At 34.5% G+C, this 23221-nt stretch overlaps 1 pseudogene; it reads left to right on the forward strand.

The window, feature by feature from the left end:
- The first annotated feature begins 13455 nt into the window (after positions 1 to 13455).
- On the forward strand, positions 13456 to 22580 carry LOC120121244 (annotated as a pseudogene).
- Positions 22581 to 23221: the final 641 nt, after the last annotated feature.

The following is a 23221-nucleotide window of genomic DNA, read 5'->3' on the forward strand; positions in this document are numbered from 1 at the left end:
AAGATAGAGAGGAAATGGGAGAAACCCACGTCAAAAAAGGTATAAAACCCCAAATTTTAACTTCAATTTCTTTTAATGGTCTAATTGCTCTTTTAGTCTTCTGAATTTTGTCACGTATTTAAAAATCCCCCTTTTATGGCTAATTGGGCCCCAAAACCTGCCCAATTAAGCCCAACAACTTAATTTATAAAGTTCACGAGGTCCACTTACCTCTCGGACAAGCCCAAAACTATTAACCTAGAAATTGGGGTGTTACAAACCATTACATAACGTTCTAGATGAGATAATAATGTAATGATATATGTGTTCAAAACATAGCAACCCTATAAAATAAGATTTCATAAAACTACCGTTTGTATGACACTCGGGAAACAACAAGGACACCCGAGTTACTTTAGCAGTATGGCGATCGTCTTGTGTGTCTTGTTTGTTAGAATATCCGGATATGTCTAAGCAAGTGCACGAGGCACTTTAGTGGCTAACTTGGTCACAAGGCCTAACACTCACGAGGGATAGGTTAGTCGGGTGTTGTTTCCAATGCAAAATTTCGGATCTCACCCTAGGTAGGCTAAAGGAGTGTGAGTCCCAAGATGCTAAATGATCCTCCGACTACACCATGATACCTACCCTTGTTTGTGTGGATGTTTGTGTGTCGCATGATGATGGATTGTAGCATGATACTAAGGTTAGAGATCTGGTATACATTTACTTATGGCGAGGCCCTTAGTAGGGATTAAGAGAGGCGTGAGACTTACACTAAGAGATAAAACTATTAAACCTTAAGTAGGTAACACTGATTAGGATCATGCATGTACCTACTGTTTAGTACCATATATTCATCATTCTTATGTTTATGAGACTCATAATGTTTCTCTATATTAGCGATTATACTACATAGCTTTATAAGCTCAACGTTCGGATATTTTCTGTTCGTAGGTTGTTAGTTTGAGCTGATTGAGGTGCACCGTCGCAGTAGGAAGTCCAGTATCTCATTCAGAGTACTATACTGTACCTTTAGTGGACATGAGTATTCATAGAACCTTACTTATGTATTTGGTATATTAAACTCCGAGTTTGTATTATTTTACTTTTAAACAATGTGTCACGGAGTTCCAATTTTCATAAAGTGTTTTTAAAATAGGGTAAATTATTGTTTTCGTCTAGTTTTATTTTTAAAATTAACGGCTACTAATAAAATTTTGCTCTATATCATGTTTTTATAAAACATTTTCTTATTATTAACTAATATAATAATAAAATTATATTTCAACTTTTATAAAAAAATAATTTTAACCCCTTAAAAACCCACGGCTTCCCCTCCTGTTTACTTTAACTCTTAAGAATTATATAAAAAATACATAATATTAAAAGAATTCATAAAGTTTTGCATAATAATCATTTTGGTCACATCCTTTTTTGGAGTACTATAGTCTAGGGATACCAATAGGTAGAGTTTTTGGTCAACTTGATCCGGCTTGAAAAATATGTATCCTCCATCTGATCCGACTAAAAAATTAGATATCTTCTATCTGATCTGACCCAAAAAATATATATCATTCATCCGACTCCGACCCCACCTGTCCCAATCTAAAATAAGTACTTAATCAATAATAATAATTTTTAAAGGAGATTACATTATTATCCCGGGTTGGGTCGGGTAAGAGTTTTTCACCCTCAATCCAAAATGAACCATACCCAACTCTCTTAAAAAGTTGCCCCGACCCAACTCGGACCCTAAATTTAAAAAAAATATAACCCTATCAGATCATGTCGGGTCAAAACCTGTCAGTTTTGGGTTAAATTGCCATCTCTACTATAGTCCCGAATGTTTCATTTTGTGACAAATGATTCGCGATTAGATAAAAACAATTAGTTTAGTAACAATTAAAGTTTATTGTTGATATAACAAATCTCATGTGTCTAAAGTGATGATATGACATATATTAAGTGTACATAAGTAATGATGTAATGTGTGTCATATATACATAAATGATGATGTTGCATGTGACACATATTCAAAGTAATGTTGTAATATATACACATGTTAAAAGTGATGACGTGATATGTCACACGTACGTAAGTGATGATATAACAAATGTCACGTCATCACTTTGAATATATGAGATATTACGTTAACGATGAATTTTGAATATTAATTAATAAATAATTTTGATCAAACCAGAGACATCTACCTTAAAATAAATATTATAGATCAAAATATTTGAAAAAATAACTATTTATTAAATATTACGAATAAATTTTAACATTATATCTAAAAAAAATTATGAAATTAAATTTCTTGATCCATTATAATAGAAAAAAAAACGAAGATATCAAAACTTTGTTTTAGAAAGGCTTAATACAAAAATAAGTGTCTCAAAAATATTTTGAAAAATATTTTAGTGTCTAAAGAATTTTTTATAAATAATATGTGCCTAAAGTTTTATCCGTTACATTTTTGGATGCCTACCATTAAAAAAACGTTAAATAACACGTGTTACATCTTGTTTTTTTTTAAAATAAAATATTATTTAAAAATATGTTAAAAAATCTAGACGTGACACATATTACGTAACGACTTTTTTAACGGCAGTCACTTAAAAGGATAACAGAAAAAACTTTAAACCTCTATTTTTAATGAAAAATTCTTTATACATCAAAAATTAATTTTGAGTATAGTTTAATTACTTATTTTTATATTAAGCCTTTTGTAAAAAAAAATCAAAGTTATGGGAAGATTTTTTTAAAGCTGCCGTGATGTATTGACTGTTTTATTTATTATTTGTTTATTGTCCATGTAAAGGTCTGTTTTCTATTATATATTATTTAACCATTTATATTCATTGCAATAAAATAAACAATTTTTTATTAGTATTAAATGAAACAATTTAACGTCCTAAAGGCTTAGCATTATAATATATATTGAAATATTATTGTTTAAATTTGTATAATTTAAAGGAATATGTCATTATTTATCATTAAAATCATTCAAAATCTTAGCATTATAATTACAGAAAAATATTTTAAAATTCCAATAATTAATACTCAATCTTAATATTAAAATAAGTGGCAAATATGAGTTTTTACTAAATGAAATAATATGGAGTTAGCCATGGTCATAGGGTACATTGAGGAAACTTTAGCCCATTCTCAAATGTTAGGCTGCTAATATCTCAGCCCATGAAGCATACTATACTACATGCAGTGTTTATACAACGAGTCGAAAAATAGTTATAAGGTTTATATTTTTATGTATTAACGACATAAAAATTATAGGGTAAAGTATAAAAATGGTTCTCGACTATAAAATATTATTTTATTAAGTCACTCGACTATTAAAAGTTAAAAAATAGTCCTCTGACTATAGAGTGTTACTTTGTTGAGTCCCTTGACTATTAAAAGTTACAAAACATTCACCGACTATTCTTTGTGTTCCATACTTATATTTTTTATTAAAAAATTGAAAATATTTTAAACTGAACGTTAACCTACTGATTGTAATATAATAAAATATGATCCTAGAATCTCAAATGACTATTATATCTCAATCATTATGTTAACGTCCAACTTAGACAACTGTTATTTTTTAAACAGAAAATGATGAGTTTGGAACATAATGAATAATCGGGTGAACATTTTGTAACTTTAATAGTCAAAGGACTTAACAAAACAACATTCTATAGTAGGAGGACTATTTCATAACTTTTAATAGTCGATGAACTTAATAAAATAATATCCAATAGTCGGGGGACCATTTGTGTACTTTACCCTAAATTATAATTTTACGTTTTATCAGTTAATAGATGATAATAATTAAATCATTAATTCTAGATTAATTTAATTTAATTTATTGAATTTAGGCCGATTGTGACAAAAATGTTATTATATATACATGCTGTAATGGTTAAAGACTTAAAGTTGGAACTTAGTGAAGCATTTTATACGGACGCCATGTAATTAAGACAAAAAAGGTTTCGCTAATCACCATGTCTATTTTCACACATTGAACTTAAAGTATGTTATGATCTTTAATTAATGTATGAGACAAGCTCATGAAGAAAACAAAATTGGACTACCAATGGAAAGCCAACATAGTATACATTATTTGTGTTTTAATCATGTTTAATGTCTGTCTAATCACAACCACCTCAGTAATCCACGTTGAAACTTCAAAGCATCATTAATCAATGATTAAATTATTAACAATAATTAATGGGAGCAAGACATGGACCAACAAATCCTATGATCCTTTTTCTTGATCATGTTCTGGGTGACAAAAGTCTCCGGCCAAACAGTAAACTAAAGGGTAAATTACGCGTTTAATATCTAAACTATCAGTTTTTATCCGTTTTAGTACCTAAACTTTCAAAATTTTCAAAACTATACCTAAAGTTCAGCATTTGTTTCATTTTAGTGCCCACCATTGAAAACTTTAGTTTTTGTTTCATATTAGTTTCTGTGTTCAAAATTTAATGCTAATTTTTTTAAAAATAAAAGTCTAGGTACTAAAATGAACCAAAATTGATAGTTTACGTACTAAACGCGTTAAGTTTTTAACGGCGGGTTACTAAAATGAAATAAAAACTAAACATTAGGTATAATTTTGAAATAAATTAAAATTTTAAATACTAAAATGGACCAAAAATGATAGTTTAGGTACTAAATTCGTAGTTTATCCTAAACTAAATACCATATACTATTTATATATGACGTTATTATATTATAAACCCCAACTATTTATTTTTTGATGAATAACACCCTTATCAGATTTGTTAGAAGAATATCCCCAAAGTGTACACGTAAGACCAACTCGCGTCCTACCCAACGCGTGAACATGTCTCGCATTTCACAGGACGCGAGGTACTATGCACTTTTCAGATTTCTCAATTTAATATATTTAATACCCCGTGTTTCCCATAACGTGAGGTCCATGAGATATTGAATCGTCCCGATAAATTTATCGCGAAAAGTATTCAATATATCTTTCGTTTTCCAAAAAGCGAGGTATTTAGTTTTTCCAGCAAACCACAAGGTGTTTATAGGCATGTTCGGGGGGCATGTTCAGATATTTAATCTCGAAATTTTTGTAATTTATAAGATTCTTCACTTAGTATTGAAATTTATCTTTAAGTTGAGGCCAATATAGAGATATACGAAATATCATAATTGGGGTTAAAAATCGGGTTGAAAATAGTTCCAAAGCTTGTTTGGTGCTTGAAGGAAATGCTAAAATGGTTTGGTAGGCATATTCAAGGTTTTTTTTTTTGTAGTTAATTTGAAAATTTGTAGAATTTATAAGAGTAAATGTGTAGTAATGTAACTTATTTTCGATTGAGAGTAATATTAGCACATACGAGACATTGTAATCGAGGTAAAAATCGTGTTAAAAATGGTTCTAAAGCTTATTTTTCACATGAAGAAGATGCTAACAAACTAATCGAGATTAGGGTGTGATCGATTAGGACATTTGTTCTTCGAGTGTCTGGGATTCCTACAAATACTAAAAACCTTCGGCTGTTTGGTTCTTTCTCGATGGTTAACCAAATCTTCGTCACAGTAAATTCTCATTGATTGTGGACGACCCCTTATTTTTTGGCATTGTAGTGCAAAATCTGGACGTATTGTAGGTTTATTATCAACTGCATCCGAATTCCTTTCGCTTTGAATTAGAGGAAACTCATACCAATACACATTGAATACAATTTCCAGTAAGTACACGCGATCAACGAATTATATGTAGTCAATCCGTACAGAAGAACAAACAGTAATGACACGCATACACAAATATTTAAATATTTGGAATACTCTGCAGTCTCATGTTCTATCATGTAGATTGACGACGTATGCGTTATGTTGTATGCCTTCGAATGGCCTAAAATATTTCAAAACATGAAATTGATTTTGTTCGCGAGAGACACATGTCGCACTCATCGCGTTTGAGTGCTGGAGAAAGGTTAGCAATTTTCGATGGAGGTTTGGGTTGATTTTGTGACCACTTGCAATCCACTTAGCTGTTTGTCTTCCCAAGGTTGTAAACATGGTTGCCAAACAATAATATGTTGCTTTGACAACGGAAGTGATAGGCAAATACCACACTCCCTTCAGTGATGAATTGATTGCCTCAGCCAAGTTCGTTGTCATGTGACAATATCATCTACTCCCATCAAATGATCGAAGCCATTTCTCCCTCAGGATTTTAGCAAGGTAGTTGTAGCCTTCCTGATTCATGTTTCTCAGTTCTTCAAATAGCTCATTAACCTCGAGTGTAGAATGCGAGTGGCCTACCCATTGAAAATGGAACAATTAATTATAAATAATAAATGACAAGATATCTAAACCCAAATAAACTAAAAGATGTATACATTCGAAGCACCATTACGCGTTCACCTTCGTTCCTAAATTTCTGTAAATAATTTAAGGTAATATGGTGTAAACAATATCGATGATAAATATGAGAAGGCTTCTAAGAAGGCTCATGCACTCGATTATGTATCTGATTTCTACGCCTCTATAAAAAATAAGATATATCCTAGCAGGACGCTCTCACAAAACATTTGATAGAACATACATGTGTTAGTACTTAAAGAAGAATTCCCAATAGTGTATATTTTCCTTTTCTACTATTGCAAATACGATGGGAATTATTTTCAAATTGTCATCCTGTGTCACTTTCAACAACATTATTTGCTTGTATCTGTCGTACAACCAAGTGTTGTCGATATGAAACATCAGTTTACAATACTAAAATACATTAACAAAACGTGGAAATGTACAAAATAGCCTGTGAAATTGCCACACACCTTGTATGACACGATCGTTTTAATACGCCAACACAGTTTCCAGTTTGATGATCGTCCCTGATATGTATTTCTTCATCAGTTTCATCCATAGCCGCAACTCTTTGTACGTTTCTTCACATTGACCATACACTTTTTGTTCGGCATGATACCTAGAATACCATGCTTTATGGTAGCTAACAATGTATTCGTATTGAGATGTGATTGTAGCAATACAAATGGAAACCATAGTATGTGGATTTGCTTTGACTAGTAGTATGAAGGCATCACAAAGCACGTGAATATCTAAGTTTGGATGATTCTGAGTGAGCCTGCTGACAGTATATGTATGAGGTTGTTCATATTTTTTTAGCCTCCATAAGTTGTTCAACATCTTCATGTGTGATATACGAACCTCTAATTACATTCATTGGGCTTATAGAAACGTTTAGCCATGCACTTCTCTGCGTATGCTTTTTTCACAATCGAGTAACCGAGCGACGCATATTATAGTTCTTAATTACAGCCACAACGAGTTCTTTTATTCTGAATGTCATTCCAACATAGAGCTCACCATCACCATGTTCGTTGTATTGATCAAGCTGTGGGAATTCTGAAAAGTCCATAGCGTTTAAAGGTTCAATCTCAACTATTCTGAAGTGGGATGATGACTGGTAATAAGAAAAAAGAGGCACGACATGTGGAATGTCATCATCAAACGCTCACTCTGGCATGTTAAGGTCATCTAGTTGTTTATTGAAGGGGCCTACCTCGTCGCCATCTAGGTCAATGTATCTTAATGATTCTTCGTTAGAAGTATTCTCATCAAACCGAAATAGTTCAGTTTTGTCGACTACGATGATAGCAAGAGACCACTCATAAACCGTACTATGAAGATCAAAGTCGACAACACCATCACAAGAATGTCTCCCTAGAAATGTTGGAAAATCTTCAAATGGGTTAAACACTTTATCTTCTTGTAACCTCATTTCATGCTGCGATGATGATGTACCCACACCACTGCTGTATGGATTATACGATCTAGATTGCAGATTCAAGTCAAAGTCCAAGCTAACAACGCAAAAACACCTTGGCATCGAAGAAAATGATGAACCAATTTTATATCCCCAAGCAGTAACACTCAATAAGTCAATGCCGTTACGTAAATAAGCTGTCAAACTATGGATATTATGATTAAAGTTAAAATCAGCCCATCTCCAATTTGAGACAGTAGTAGCATCATTATCATATGAGAAATTTGCATACAGCTTAGGTGGCCCTCCTAATAAATATTATATGTGGTAATCAATCATCATGTCCATATCAATATTATCGTCAATGTTGCATATTGAGTATGTTAGTGGTTCTAACAACGTCGGTAGTCGATAATTCAACGTTCTCAATTTTTTCTCGCAACCATGTGGAACAACATTATTGACTTATTTCATCAATTTCTTATGAGTTAATTTCTTCGGCAAGGTTATCGTCACAGTATGTGTGGACTGAAAGACGATGCCAAGATATTTATGATGCACCATTTTGCCATAATAGTATACCATAGAAGCAACAATTCCTCTCCTCAACATGTTCTGAAAATATATACGATCATGCAAAGAGAATACCAAAATATGCACAAAATTACAATCCCTTCAAACTATGTAATAATCAAGAAGCGTCAAATAAACTTACAAGTGAGATTAAGCTTGCTGATCAATTTCATTCTTTGCTTTAACTTTGTGTGTGTAGTTTGCTTCTTCACCACTATTTGCTTAAAATATGAATTGGAATAAAAGTCTCCTTTTTTAGTAGAATAATTTGTTAATAAAATGTGGAAGGGACTTGAGCGGCCTGCAAATAATATTCCTGGTGTGGAAGGAACCTTGTGTTTTACAATGCGTTAGTTCCAAATATTCCTGACGTGGCAGCAGCTGATTTGACATGGTGGTTTGACAAGTGAGATTGAGAATTTTGCATAATAATAATTTTACTCTGATTGATCTAATCAATAATCACTATAATAAACATTACTTCTAAAGATTAACACAATCTTCCAAATCTCGTACACCTAAAGTAAGGAAGTGAAACACGTTTGTGTTACTCTTTTTAACAAGAATTTTGTTTAAAAAAGCATTAATTATATATCAACTAGAAAAAGAGACTAATCATTTTTATTAAAGTAATAGATAAATAAAATTGTTAAATTACAAGTATTCTCTTTAACCGTTCTTTATTGTAATTCACACCCTAAAATTTGCATACAATTCAAGTGGCCCTCCTAATGAATATTGCATGTGGCAATCGAGCATCATGTCCACATCATCATCATCGTCAACGTTGCATATTGAGTAAGTTAGTGGTTATAACGATGTCGGTAGTCGATACTTCAACGTGCTCATTCTTTTCTTGTGACCATGTGGAACAACATTATTGACTTCTTTCATCAACTTTTTATGAGTTAATTTCTTCGGCAAGGTTATCGTCACAATATGTGTTGAATGAAAGACGATGCCAAAAGATTCATGACATATCATTATGCCATCATAGTATACCAAAGTAGTAACAATTCCTCTCCTCGACATGTTCTGAAAATATATACGATCATGCAAATAGAAGACCAAAATATGCACAAAATGACAACACCTTCAAACTATTTAATAATCAAGAAGCATCAAATAAACTTATGAGTGAGATTGAGTATTCTGATCAATTCCCTTATTTGCTTTAACCTTGTGTGTGTAGTTTACTTTTTTACCGCTATTTTCTTAAAATACAAATTGGAATTGAATTCTTTTTTTAGTAGAATAGCTTGTTGACGAGATGTAGAAGGGACTTGGACAACCTACAGATAATATTCCTGACGCTACAAGAACCTCGCGTTTTGCAAAGCACGAGTTCCAGATCTTACATGGTGAAACACAAGTTACTCAGATATTCCTGACTCCCAGCAGTAGATATTCCTGACTATATTTGCCTATTTAAATTCCTCTTGTTCCACTGAATCAAACCAAACCATCTCTGCGAAATCTTCTCGAAAAACTTCTAGTTTAAAAAAAATACATCCTCTTTTGGTTTCATCTGCATTTCCTTTGCACACTTCTCGAAATAGTGCTGCGTTTTTTTCCTTTGCATTTTGTACCCACGGTACCAAGAACAGTGTTAAGGCATCATCTTCTAGTAGCATCTAGATTTTTGTTTAGGCCTTTCGAGAAACTTCTTCCTCCATGAATTAGCTCTAAACGAATAACCTTTGTGAAACGCTTCTGAGCTTTTTACTTGGTGCTCAATGCAGACTGCACGAAGAAAGAAGATGGAGTTTTCCTTTGTGTTTCTCTGGCACGGCAGTATCCGTTAATTAAAGAAGGCAACATCTATTTCTCATTTCCCTTCATGTGCGATAAAATTAAAATGTACAAATCGCTTAAGTTATTTACATAAATTGTACCTTGTTTACAATTTCCTATATGTGTTCACATCAGCTTCAATTGAAATAGAAGGTACAAAACTACGCTTGTAACCTCAAACATTTTCATAAATGTTTCGTTTAACAATCCAGATTACTCAACGAAAGTTTCTATCAACCAATTTAATAATAAGGTCATTATATTTTTTATAATTAAGACCTCACGTTGTATAAAAAACGAGACGTATCTCGCATCGTATGGAATACAATTTCCTTTTGAACTATTGGATTTTATTCGATTTAAAGTGTCGCACCTTTACAATGTACCTCGCATCCTAGGAAAAGCGAGGTCCATCAAATCCTCGCTTTGGGATGGGTGAGAGGCTTGTTATAAATATGTGCCAATTTTGGAAGGTTTTCTAAACTGATTTCAAAGTAAAATGCCATTTTTTTAATATTTTCAAATTCCCGAGAGATGTCTTAATAAAAATTTTATTTCATGTTGCTTCTAACTCCATCCTCTATTTCGTCAACACGCAGTTGAGTTGCAAGAGTTTTCTTGAAGCTGCTGATCAATATTACATTTTCCAGAACATTTCCATGAAGAATATTAGCATCATGCCGTGGGATCAACTCGAGAAGGTGGCTCACCAAATATGTCTTCATGCTAACAATCCTGAAGCTTTATACAGAGAGGGCATGTTTAAATTTTTTAGTTGAACAAATTCAGAATTCGACCTATATTATTTGAAGCAAGCAGCCGATAGAGCTCACATTCTTGCCATATATGTCTATGGCCTTATTCTAGTTTGTTTTGGTGGCAAATGAGGGATGAAGGACTTCAAATCGTGAGAGCTCTTGATCCCACGAAAATAAAATTACTACCTCTTCGTTCGGAGATGAATATTTTTTTTACATTTATAGTTGTGGTATCGTCACCACATTGCCTTCCTAGAACAAATCGAAGATTGCAGTTGTCCTACCAACTGTGCGCGTAATTTAGACCTCCAACGTTGGCACCGACATTATGACAATCTATGTACTTGTCATGCTTCTTGTTTTTGGAACCACGAAACAAATTTGTTTCGTCAAGTTGTACATGACTGTCATTTCACTGTTATTAGTGTTTATTGATCTAACAATCTACTTTTTAGAAATGTTATTGCCCTAAATATTATGTAATTAAAATATAACGTTCAAACTTTATATAGGGTAAAGGTTATGTAAATTTTTTATATTAAATCCTATTTAAGCAAGAAATGATTAAATCTAACCCTAAAATCAAAATTATTAAATTTAATTTGAAAAAGCACATCATGCCTCACTTTTTTTTTGGAAGAAGTGAGGTACCTTGAATACCACTTACTATAGATTTATCGGGACGATTCAATTTCTCGAGGATCTCGCTTTACTCAAAACTCAAGGCGTAAATACCATTATTAAAATTTTCCCTCTGAAATGTTCGTCCAGGTAGGACGTGCCTTGAGCCTTGTAGAAGGCGAGGACTTGTCGCACGTCTCGTGGGACGCGAGTTAGTATTACGTGTGCACTTTGAGGGGTATTATTCTAACAAATCTACTAAGGGGTTATTCTTAAAAAATGGGGGTTTTAATATAATAACTCCTTTATATATCTTAAAAAGATTGTTATTGTGGTTTTAGTCCATGTACTATGATGAAATTTAAAATTTAATCTCCCTACTTTAATTTGATATAATTCGGTTCTACTTTTATGTTGTCATTAACTTGTAAGTAAGCTAGACTTCATAGCTATGTTAGTTGTTGTTATCATGACTATATTCGAGCAGCTTTATGGTAGGTTCAAATCATATTAGGTTTTTTTATCGCAGGTTCGTCTGTCAATGTATTTAAAGCGCTCTTAACTCTTATCATGATTATCCAGAGTCAGCTTAGAGGGGGGCAACCAACATGAGCTTAAACTTAGGGTTTTATCTTCCACATTCACAAAATAATAAAGGTGACGTGCTTAATAATATTGTAAGTTAGTAAATGCTCTTATTTTTAGTTGTATCTAGAATGTTTTCTCATAACAATATCGATCATCGTTAGGGTTTTTACGGATTACCTGTTTGACGCCGCCTCCAATGAGTATACGAAGTTATCTCAACATAGATGAATGCAAGAAACATTGAAGATATATTTCTTAAACAATCCAGAAAATGCAAACAATTTATTCTTTTCATATCATCAGTCATTGCAATGAATTCTTCAGTACTTCTTGGATCAATAAACGAATAATTAGGATATTGTCTGGTAAATGACATTTTGATCTGATGTGAGGAATCTTCAGATCATCTTCTCCATCACGTTATGTCCAAAAACAACAATTACAAGTACGCACGTGCCACTTGAGAAGATCCAGCAGCTGATAATATTTCTTACATACTGCTTCTTCTCCACAACATGCAGACGACAGGAAGCTAGAGTTCTTAGATACATCATAAATATTCAATGCTGTACCTCATGCAATGATCATCGAAAGTTTTTTGTTATGTTCACTCACGTCAGGGACATACACATGAGTTTATGTCGTGGGGTGAATTTGAACTTATACAATTTCAGAGACGAACTCGAACTTGTAAAATCCTAGGGGACGAAAACAAAATTTTAGTAGAAAATACATACATAATATCTAAAATATATAATAATTTTAAATTTTTAGGAGGGACAACCGCCTCCACCTGCCCTGTCTAGGTCCATCCCTGACTCTAGGGGCGAACGTACTTGACTCCCTAGGGGTCCAAGTGCATACATATTATTTTGGGTAAGTTATTAAATATAATTCAATATATTAAAGAAAGGAGAATAAAACAATAATTTTTGCATACCCATTTTATTTGAAAAAAGAGTATTAAAATTTTTAAACTCACATTTTTTAAAATTCTTGGATTTGCCACTGTTCGACTCGCATCATAAATCACTTTTTCTTGACGTAAAGAAAATCATTTGTCATAATTTGCATGCTTGATTAACACTCAAGGAAACAAAATAAATATGAAAGGAAATCGGTAGATTTCATACGTGAATTTCATGTTTTCTAGTTCGTGCTTAGTCTAACTTCCTTCGCCAACCAAACTCCACAACAAGGGGTCGTTATTGTAATATTAAATTATTTTCATGATCGTGGTTACATGTGTAATGTCATAGTTACAAATGTTACGAACGTTATGACATGATTTATTTCTTTAAATAATAATATTTTTAAATTGTGGTTACGGTTGTGATTGTGGAGTCGAAAGGTCGTGATTGAAGACGGACAATGGGTGACTTTTGATTAAATTTAAAGGTCAAATTGATATTTTATCTAAAATTTAAGGGTCAAAATGACATTTCACCTAAAGTTTGGTGGTCAAATTAAATAATATCTAAAATTTAGGGATCAAAATAAAAAATAATCCCTTTTACTAAAGTATCACAGAATCAAATTTAATCGATAGGGTAACTTTTTTCAGAATTGATGATCAAAAGTGAACATAATTAAAACAAAATCAATCATTTCATTAGCTAATCCTAAATTTATATTATTGAATTACATTTTGTATTTATTTTTAATTATACTTTTAAATGTAATTAAAAAAATCATTTTTACCGATAATCAATATCTTATAATTTTTAAATTTTATTTCTTTAATTTAATTTCACATTTATTTTTATAATTAAGTTGGTTTATCCAATCTCAATAGTTTTTGTACTTAAAATAAAATTTATTATAAAATTGAACTCAAGAATCAATAACAAGGGAATATTCTCTCTATTAAGTAACTCAGATTCAAAACAATAGTATTTGAAGGTATACATGAACTTATCTTGATTCAAAAATGAACATAGATAGTACTTTAATTTTCTATTACTGTATTAAAATTTATTAAATAAAATTATAGTACATATACAAATATAATTTATTAAATAATTTGTTTTGCAGTTAAGTCCTTCAACTTTCACTTATTCCCCCTTAACAGACCTCCAGTTTTCCATTTTACGCTTTGCCAGCATTAAAGAGTTCGCTTGTAAAATTGAGGATTGGTAATGGTTTAGTGATGGTTTCACAGTTTATGGTTGAGTTGCAAGGGGGAAGCTCCACCTAAGATTTTACATTTGAATCCTCGATTGAAAGGAGATTGGAGTCACAAACCAGTCATTGAGCACAACACATGCTATAGAATGCAATGGGGTAAAGCTCAAAGATGTGATGGTTTGCCATCCAAGGATGATGAAGACATGCTCGGTAAATTTTTATCAAGCATCACTCGTTTTCAGTTTTGTCCCCTTTTCTTATTTATTTTTCCTTTTAAAACTGAAATTAATCGTGCATTTATTTGGAGGGATAAAAGAATTTACGTAATAACTGTTTGAACACAAGCCATGCTATGCCGATTTTGTGTTTGAGGATAAATAAATGTGACTACATGGTCAAGAAACAAGAACTTCACAGAAATTTATGAATCATGTTTTTCTTCATAATAGACTCAATTTCCTTAATATATCAATGATGATAGCCTGCAATTATCTAGAAAAACTTATGTTATGATCTTTGCTTAAATGCTTTAACAGTATTTCTTAGAAAGTGCTTACTCGGAGTATTAGCAGAGACGGGGTTAAGATAGCGCAACGTGAGCGACGGAACATGGCCTTGGAATAGCAAGGACCCAAAAAAGTAGATTTATTACTATTGTTACTATAAAAAAGCAAATAAAGTATTATGGATCGGTGGTAAAATTTTTGAGCCCAAAACCACATATAATGCGGTCAAATCTTGTTGAAGTCATATGGAAAATATCAATAATTAGTACTGTGCTACAGCTGTAAAATTTATCTCATTTTTTTTAAGAATTCGCACAGAGCCTCCAATGTCCTAGCCCCGACCCTGAGTATTAGAGGAAGGCATGTAAGCTGGTAATCCATATGGAAGTTGTTTCCGGTTGAAAAACTTTGTAGTGCTTGTGTTCGAATGTGGTTACATGCTAGCAGAATAGGAGGGATGGGCATGTTTCATGTTTGGTATTTTGCACGTGGAAGACAGAGCCTTGTTGTACTTTTGTGACTTTGTTCAGTTTATGTCTTCTATTTTTTCATGTGTTTTGAGTTTTGAAATTTCGAACGACATTTATCAAGTACCTATACTTTTGGCGGTTGATGGACAGCGAAAATGTGAAAAATGGCTTCGGAATGATGGTGCAGACTCGAAAGAGTCCAAGACAACTTCTTGGTTCAGGCGGTTCATTGAACGGGAACAGAAACCTAAAGTTACCTGGCCATTTCCTTTCGTGGATGGCAGGCCGTTTATCCTGACTCTTCGTGCTGGCATTGATGGATATCATATCAATGTCGGGTGGTCGACATGTGACTTTATTTGCATATCACACAGTATGTTGCTTAATTTCTGTTAGATTTGGCTTGAAATTAAGTTGGCAAGTTGGAAATTTTATTTTGGTTGGTGACCAACTTATTGGAAATTTCATATTGGTTGGTGGCCAAACTTTGAACATATGAATTTCATATTTGGTGGCTAACTTGTACACATTGAAAAAATTTTTGGTAGGTGTCCAAACTTTGAACATATTGTTCTTAAAACTCAACTATAAATAGGCCTAAGTATTTTCATTAAAAATCATCTCAAAAACAAGTTCTCTCTTCCTCTTGTATTCTTCATTCTCCCACTTTGGGAATTCTAAAGAATTCCATTTGTTGTAATATTGGCAATATAATGAAGTTATCATTCGGTGTGGTGCCCGAGGAGTATACGATATTCTCGTCGAACCTCGTAAATTTGGTGTGTTCTCTCCTTTATTATTTTTATTCGGTTCTTTTCCATTGTGTTTCAATATTCAATAGTTTGACAGGTTTATCCGCTGTGCAACCTTTGGTGGTTTTAATCTTGACATTTTAGGTCAATTTTAAAACTACGTCTGTGTGGGAAATAACCCGTTTTCCCCAACAATTGGTATCAGAGCTTCGGTTGAGGTTATCCTGGTGGTTCCGTTGCTGAAAAGATACAGTTTGTGATATTGAATATTGTTCGTTAGAATTAAAATGCTAAAATACGGATCAGTTGAGACATCAAGCTCTTCATCTGGACCAATGAGGAGGGTGATGTCAAATGCAAATTTTTCGGTGGAGTTGTTACATGAATCCAATAATTTTGGCATGTGACAAGGCGAGGTGTTAGACGCTTTATTCCAACAAGGTCTAGACATCGTCATTGAGGAAGAAAAGCCTGAATATATGGAGGAGAAAGAATGGGGAACAATCAATCGTTTGGCGTGCAGCACGATTCGATCTTGTCTTTCCAGGGAGCAGAAGTATGGCTACAAAAACGAGACTTCTGCAAGTAAGATGTGGAAAGCTTTGGAGGAAAAATTCCTAAAGAAAAGCTCTCAGAATCGTCTTCACATGAAGAAAAGATTGTTCAGATTTGATTATCAACCAGACACCAGTATGAATAAACACATCACTGCGTTCAATGAGCTAGTGGAAGACTTATTGGGCATGGATGAAACCTTCAAAGATGAAGATTTGGCTTTGATGTTGTTGTCATCTCTTCCAGATGAATTTGAGCACCTTGAGACAACGTTACTTCATGGTAAGGATAATGTTACCCTTAAAGATGTAACTGTTGCTTTGTATAGTTATGAACTCAGGAAGAAAACCAAGAAGGAGAGCAAGTACGAAGCAGCGGAGGCCATGGTGGCAAGAGGTCGCTCGAAAAGTCAAAAGCCAAAGTGGAGAGGGAGATCAAAGTCGAAGTCCGGACTGAGAAAAGATGAATGTGCCTTTTTTCATGAGAAAAGCCATTGGAAGAAAGATTGTCCAAAGCTGAAGAAGAAAGGAAAAGCTGCTCCAGATGCATGTGTTGTAGAGCATGATGCACATGACTCTAACATATCATTGGTTGCTTTATCAACAACATTCCATTCCGATGAGTGGATATTAGATTCGGGTTGCACCTATCATATATCCCCTAATCGGGAGTGGTTCTCAGATTTAGTGGAACTAAATGCAGGAGTTGTTTATATGAGCAATGACAATGCCTGTAAAACTGTTGGGATAGGTTCAATTCGATTGAAGAATCAAGACGGATCAACCAGAGTTCTGACGAATGTCCGATACGTGCCCAGTTTGAAGAAAAATCTCATCTCGTTGGGAGCCTTGGAATCCAAAGGCTCAGTAGTCACTATGAGAGATGGAGTCTTAAAAGTCACATATGGCGCACTGGTGATGATGAAGGGCATCAGGAAAAATAATTTGTATTACTACCAAGGTAGTATAATTATTGGAGCAGTTGCAGCAGCTTCTGGAGGTGATGATTTGGACGCAACCCAGTTGTGGCATATGCGGTTGGGACATGCTGGAGAGAAATCCTTGCAAATTCTGGAAAAGAAAGGATTGTTGAAAGGTGCGAAGGCTTGCAAATTGAAATTTTACGAGCATTGTGTTCTGGGAAAGCAGAAGAGAGTGAAGTTTGGCACCACTATACATAATACAAAAGGTATTGTGGATTATATTCACTCAGATGTATGGGGTCCTTCAAAGACATCGTCTTTGAGAGAAAACCGTTATTTTGTAACTTTTGTAGATGACTTTTCCAGAAGAGTTTGGGTGTATCCGATGAAGTCTAAAGATAAAGTGCTTCAAATTTTCCTGAAATGGAAAAATATGATCGAGAACCAGACTGGTAGAAAGATCAAACGTCTTAGGACGGATAATGAAGGGGAATATAAAAGTGACCCATTTTTTGTCATTTGCCATTAGTATGGTATTATTCGACACTTCACTATTAGACATACACCACAACAGAATGGGGTGGCAGAGCGTATGAATCGAACACTATTGGAGAAAGTTCGATGTATGTTGTCTAATACTGGGTTAGGCAAGACATTTTGGGCTGAGGCTGTGACATATGCTGTCCATCTCATCAATCGTCTGCCGTCATCAGCGATAGGAGGAAAAACACCATTGGAGGTATGGTCTGGAAAACCTGCTACTGATTATGATTCCTTACATGTATTTGGATCCACTGCTTATTATCATGTGAAGGAATCCAAGCTTGATCCGAGAGCAAAGAAGGCTCTCTTTATGGGAATCACTCATGGAGTGAAGGGATTCCGCCTTTGGTGTTTAGACACCAATAAGATAATTTGTAGCAGAGATGTTACTTTTGATGAATCTGCCCTAGTAAAGAAGGTAAAAAGTGAAGCTGTCTAGACAAGTAGTACTCCGCAGCAGGTGGAGCATACTCCAAAACAGGTGGAGTTTCAGCAGACGATGATCCCAGAAGTTGATGCAGTTGATTCTTCAACTCCAATAGAAGAATCAAAAGATGAAGAGGTTCAAACCCAAGAACCATTGGAGACACCAGAACCACTTGCAGTTATAAGGCCAAGGAGAGAAATTCGTAGACCTGCTCGATTTGTTGATATGGTGGCCTATGCTCTTCCAGTTGTTGATGATGATATCCCTATCACTTACCAAGAAGCAATACAAAGCTTGGAAAGTGATAAGTGGAAAAGTGCCATGGATGAAGAAATGCAATCTCTCCAAAAGAACAACACTTGGAAACTAACACAATTACCGAAAGGTAAAAGAGCATTGGATGCAAGTGGGTATTTGTAAAGAAAGATGGATCTCATAGCAAGAAAGATGTTCGCTACAAGGCACGGTTGGTAACTAAAGGCTACGCTCAAAAGGAGGGAATCAACTACAATGAAGTATTTTCCCCTGTTGTGAAGCATTCCTCCATTAGAATATTGTTGGCCTTGGTAGCACAGTTGAATTTGGAGCTAGCTCAACTTGATGTAAAGATGGCTTTCTTGCACAGTGATTTAGAAGAGGAGATCTATATGACTCAGCCAAAAGGATACAAAGATGGTGGTGGTGAGAAATGGGTTTGTAAGCTGAACAAATCGCTATATGGATTGAAGCAATCTCTGAGGCAGTGGTACAAGCGATTTGATAGCTTTATGAGGAGACAAAAGTATACTAGAAGCAAATATGATCATTGTGTGTATTTACAAAAGCTCAAAGATGGATCTTTCATTTATATTCTCTTGTACGTTGACGATATGTTGATCGCTTCGAAGAGTCAAAAGGAGATAGACAAATTAAAGGCTCAATTGAATCAGATTTTGAGATGAAAGATCTAGGTGAGGCCAAGAAGATTCTTGGTATAGAGATAAGCAGAGATAGACAAAGAGGGAAGCTTTGTTTAACATAGAAGCAATATCTGAGAAAGGTATTGCAATGTTTTGGCATGAATGAAAATACCAAACATGTAAGTATCTCATTGGCTTCTCATTTGAAACTTAGTTCTCAATTATCTCCTAAAACTAACGAAGAACGAGTGTATAAGGCAAAAGTTCTATATGCTAATGCAGTTGAGAGCTTGATGTATGCAATGGTGTGTACGCGTCCTGACATTTCACAAGCAGTTGGAGTTGTGAGCAGGTACATGCATGATCCTGGAGAAGGACATTGGCAAGCTGTGAAATGGATTCTACAGTATCTCCAACAAACCGTGGATGTTGGTTTAGTTTTTGAACAAGATGAAACACTTGGTCAGTGTGTGGTTGGATATGCTAATTCCGATTATGCTAGTGATTTGGATAAGCGTCGATCAACTACTGATATTTGTTTACTCTTGCTAAAGCCCAGTAAGTTGGAAGTCTACATTGCAATCTACAGTAGCCTTTTCTACTACAGATGCAGAATACATGGCAGTTTCAGAAGCTGTGAAGGAAGCAATTTGTCTTAACGGGTTGATGGAAGACTTGGGAGTTGTTCAAAGTCACATTAGTCTCTATTGTGACAGTCAGAGCGCTATTCACTTTGCGAAAAATCAAGTTTACCATTCAAGGATTAAGCATATCGACGTGAGGTATCACTTTGTGCGGGAGATCTTTGAAGAAGGAAAGATTCCACTTCAGAAAATCCTGCAGATATGATGACCAAGGTGGTAACAGTAATCAAGTTCAATCATTGTTTGAACTTGATTAACATCCTGAAAGTATGAACACCTTCGGGTGTGTGGCGCTTGTGAGCGCAATTAGAGGCACTACAAATTTGGGGAGATGAAGAAGTTGAGTAGGCTTGGTAATTTCAAGCCAATGTGGAGATTTGTTAGATTTGGCTTGAAATTAAGTTGGCAAGTTGGAAATTTTATCTTGGTTGGTGGCCAACTTATTAGAAATTTCATCTTGGTTGGTGGCCAAACTTTGAACATGTGAATTTCATATTTGGTTTGTACACTTTGAAAAATTCTTTGGTAGGTGGCCAAACTTTGAACATATTGTTCTCAAAATTCAACTATAAATAGGCCTAAGTATTTCCATTAGAAATCATCCCAAAAACAAGTTTTCTCTTCCTCTTGTATTCTTCATTCTTCCACTTTGGGAATTCTAAAGAATTCCATTTATTGTAATATTGGCAATATAGTGAAGTTATCATCTGGTGTGGTGCCCGAGGAGTAGACGATATTTTCGTCGAACATCGTAAATTTGGTGTGTTCTCTCCTTTATTATTTTTATTCGGTTTTTTTCCATTGTGTTTCAATATTCAATAGTTTGACAGGTTTATCCGCTGTGCAACCTTTGGTGGTTTTAATCTTGACATTTTAGGTCAATTTTAAAACTACGTTCGTGTGAGAAATAACCCGTTTTCCCCAACAACTTCAATTAAAAAGTGATGTTTCTGCTTTCCAACATCTATATCAATGCATCTTTCATGGTTTGTAGCCATGGAAATCTCACACTAAGATCACATAAAAACTATTTTTTCAGGGGTTTTCACTTGAAGATGCAACAGGGCTGGCCATAAAAGGAGATGCGGATGTTCATTCAGTTCATGCAACCTCTCTTCCCACCTCTCATCCAAGTTTCTCCCCACAGTGTTGGAAATGTCACCAAAATGGAAAGCATCTCCCTTGACATAAAGACCTATTCAACTTTTTATTGGGATTCTCTCTGCTACCAATCACTTCGCAGAACGCATGGCAATTAGGAAAACTTGGATGCAGTCTTCGGTCATCAAGTCTTTAAACGTAGTAGTCCGATTCTTTGTTGCATTGGTAAGGTCATTGAACTTTCTAGATTTTAAAATCTTGTTAATACTCGACTGTTATGCATCCTAAGTTCAGTTTGTTTCACAAATAACAATGTGATGTTTGGAAAAAAGGCTTGGAATGTCTGTTGCCCTGGCCAGTGTGGCTTTTATCTATTCTATACTTTCTGGTTCTTAAGTAATTGTCCTTTTCAAGACATTCTTCTCCAGGCATTAATGTTCAAATTGCTTGTATTACTCTGTGTCTCTACTTATTTGTGTAATAAATTGCAGAATCCAAGGAAGGAGGTGAATGCAGTGCTAAAGAAGGAGGCAGCTTATTTTGGTGATATTGTAATTTTGCCATTTATGGACCGCTATGAGCTCGTGGTTCTTAAAACTATTGCAATTTGTGATTTTGGGGTGAGTTCATGGTATTACTGTCTTCCATTTCCTTTCTCTGAAAGGCCGTCTGTTCATATTTTCTGCAATTCATTATTATGTATTTAAGTGCTTGTGGTCCATGAATATGGATTTATGTGTTTCTCTGGGTTGAATTTCTTTCAATGGTGATTCTAAATTTCCAAATTTTATCGTTTCAGGTGCAAAATGTGTCAGCTGCTTACATCAAGAAATGTGATGATGACACATTTGTTAGACTCGATACTGTCTTGAAACAAATTGATGGCATCTCTCCTAAAAGGTCACTTTATATGGGCAATCTCAACCTTCTGCACCGTCCTTTGAGAAATGGAAAGTGGGCCGTCACTTATGAGGTATGTCTTTACTCTCTACTATCAACTTTGGTGTATTAGAAGTATTCTTAGAAATTAAAAAGTAATTACACCCTCTGGCTCGTAATTTGTATATGTTCCTTCAAGAGTTAAATTAAATACAGAGCATTCCTTAATGGATTATCGTCTGATGTAACAGGAATGGCCCGAAGAAGTTTATCCTCCCGATGCCAATGGACCTGGATACGTTATTTCCAGTGGTATCGCCCAGTTTATTGTTTCACAACATACTGATCGAAAATTAAGGGTTAGTTATAAATTTATAAATTATTAAGTGCTGTCTTCAATCTACTGCTTCAGTTTGATCAACCCCATTATTTTTTACCCTCAGCTTTTCAAGATGGAGGATGTAAGTATCGGAATGTGGGTCGAACAATTTAACCAGACCACAACCGTCCAGTACTCCCACAGCTGGAAGTTTTGTCAATATGAATGTTTGGTAGACTATTATACTGCACATTACCAGTCCCCGAGGCAGATGATTTGTCTTCGGGACAAGCTTTCGAGAGGTAAGGCACACTGCTGCAACTTCAGATGACAAACGACAATTCTCGGTGTTCGTTAGAACAATTTTATGTGCCTCACCTTCCTCTGCCTTGTATTTTACGTTGCTTTCTACCCATTTTTGTGCAGTTAAGTGAGCTCTAGGGGGTTCAAGTGTAACAAACCTTCTAGTGCATGATATTGTTCTGTGATAACTTCTGATTAGTAGGTTATTAGCTTGAATTGTATACGTATTGTGAATATTCATGTAATTTGAACACTTGGTAGCGAAGCCCTTTGCCTTTAAAGTTCTTACTTTCCTTGCTTGCAAAAACTGTATGTTATCTTCTTGAAGAATAATAAAATAATATAGCACTGAGCTTATGGAAACTAATTCGTCAATAGCTAATTCAACAATTCATAGGATGCCAACAGGAGATGTTGAATTCAACAATTCATTTAATTAAAAACCAAGCCAACAAAGTATATTGCTCTATGAATCTTATCGACAGAGGAAAAAACAATAAAATTTTATCTAAAATGGAGGCTGATGTTGAGTGGACTTAATGATATATGGAGAAATGGAGCACATCAAGCTTCAATGTCGGTTCAGCACAAGTCCCTCATGTCATTTCATACCAACACACTTGGGATTTTCAACTTCTTTATCAACATATTAGTTGACTTGTTCAGCAAGGCAACATCTCTTATTGGTTC

Source organism: Hibiscus syriacus, unplaced genomic scaffold (genome assembly GCF_006381635.1).
Source record: "Hibiscus syriacus cultivar Baekdansim isolate YM2019G1 unplaced genomic scaffold, ASM638163v2 tig00110365_pilon, whole genome shotgun sequence".
NCBI lineage: Eukaryota > Viridiplantae > Streptophyta > Magnoliopsida > Malvales > Malvaceae > Hibiscus > Hibiscus syriacus.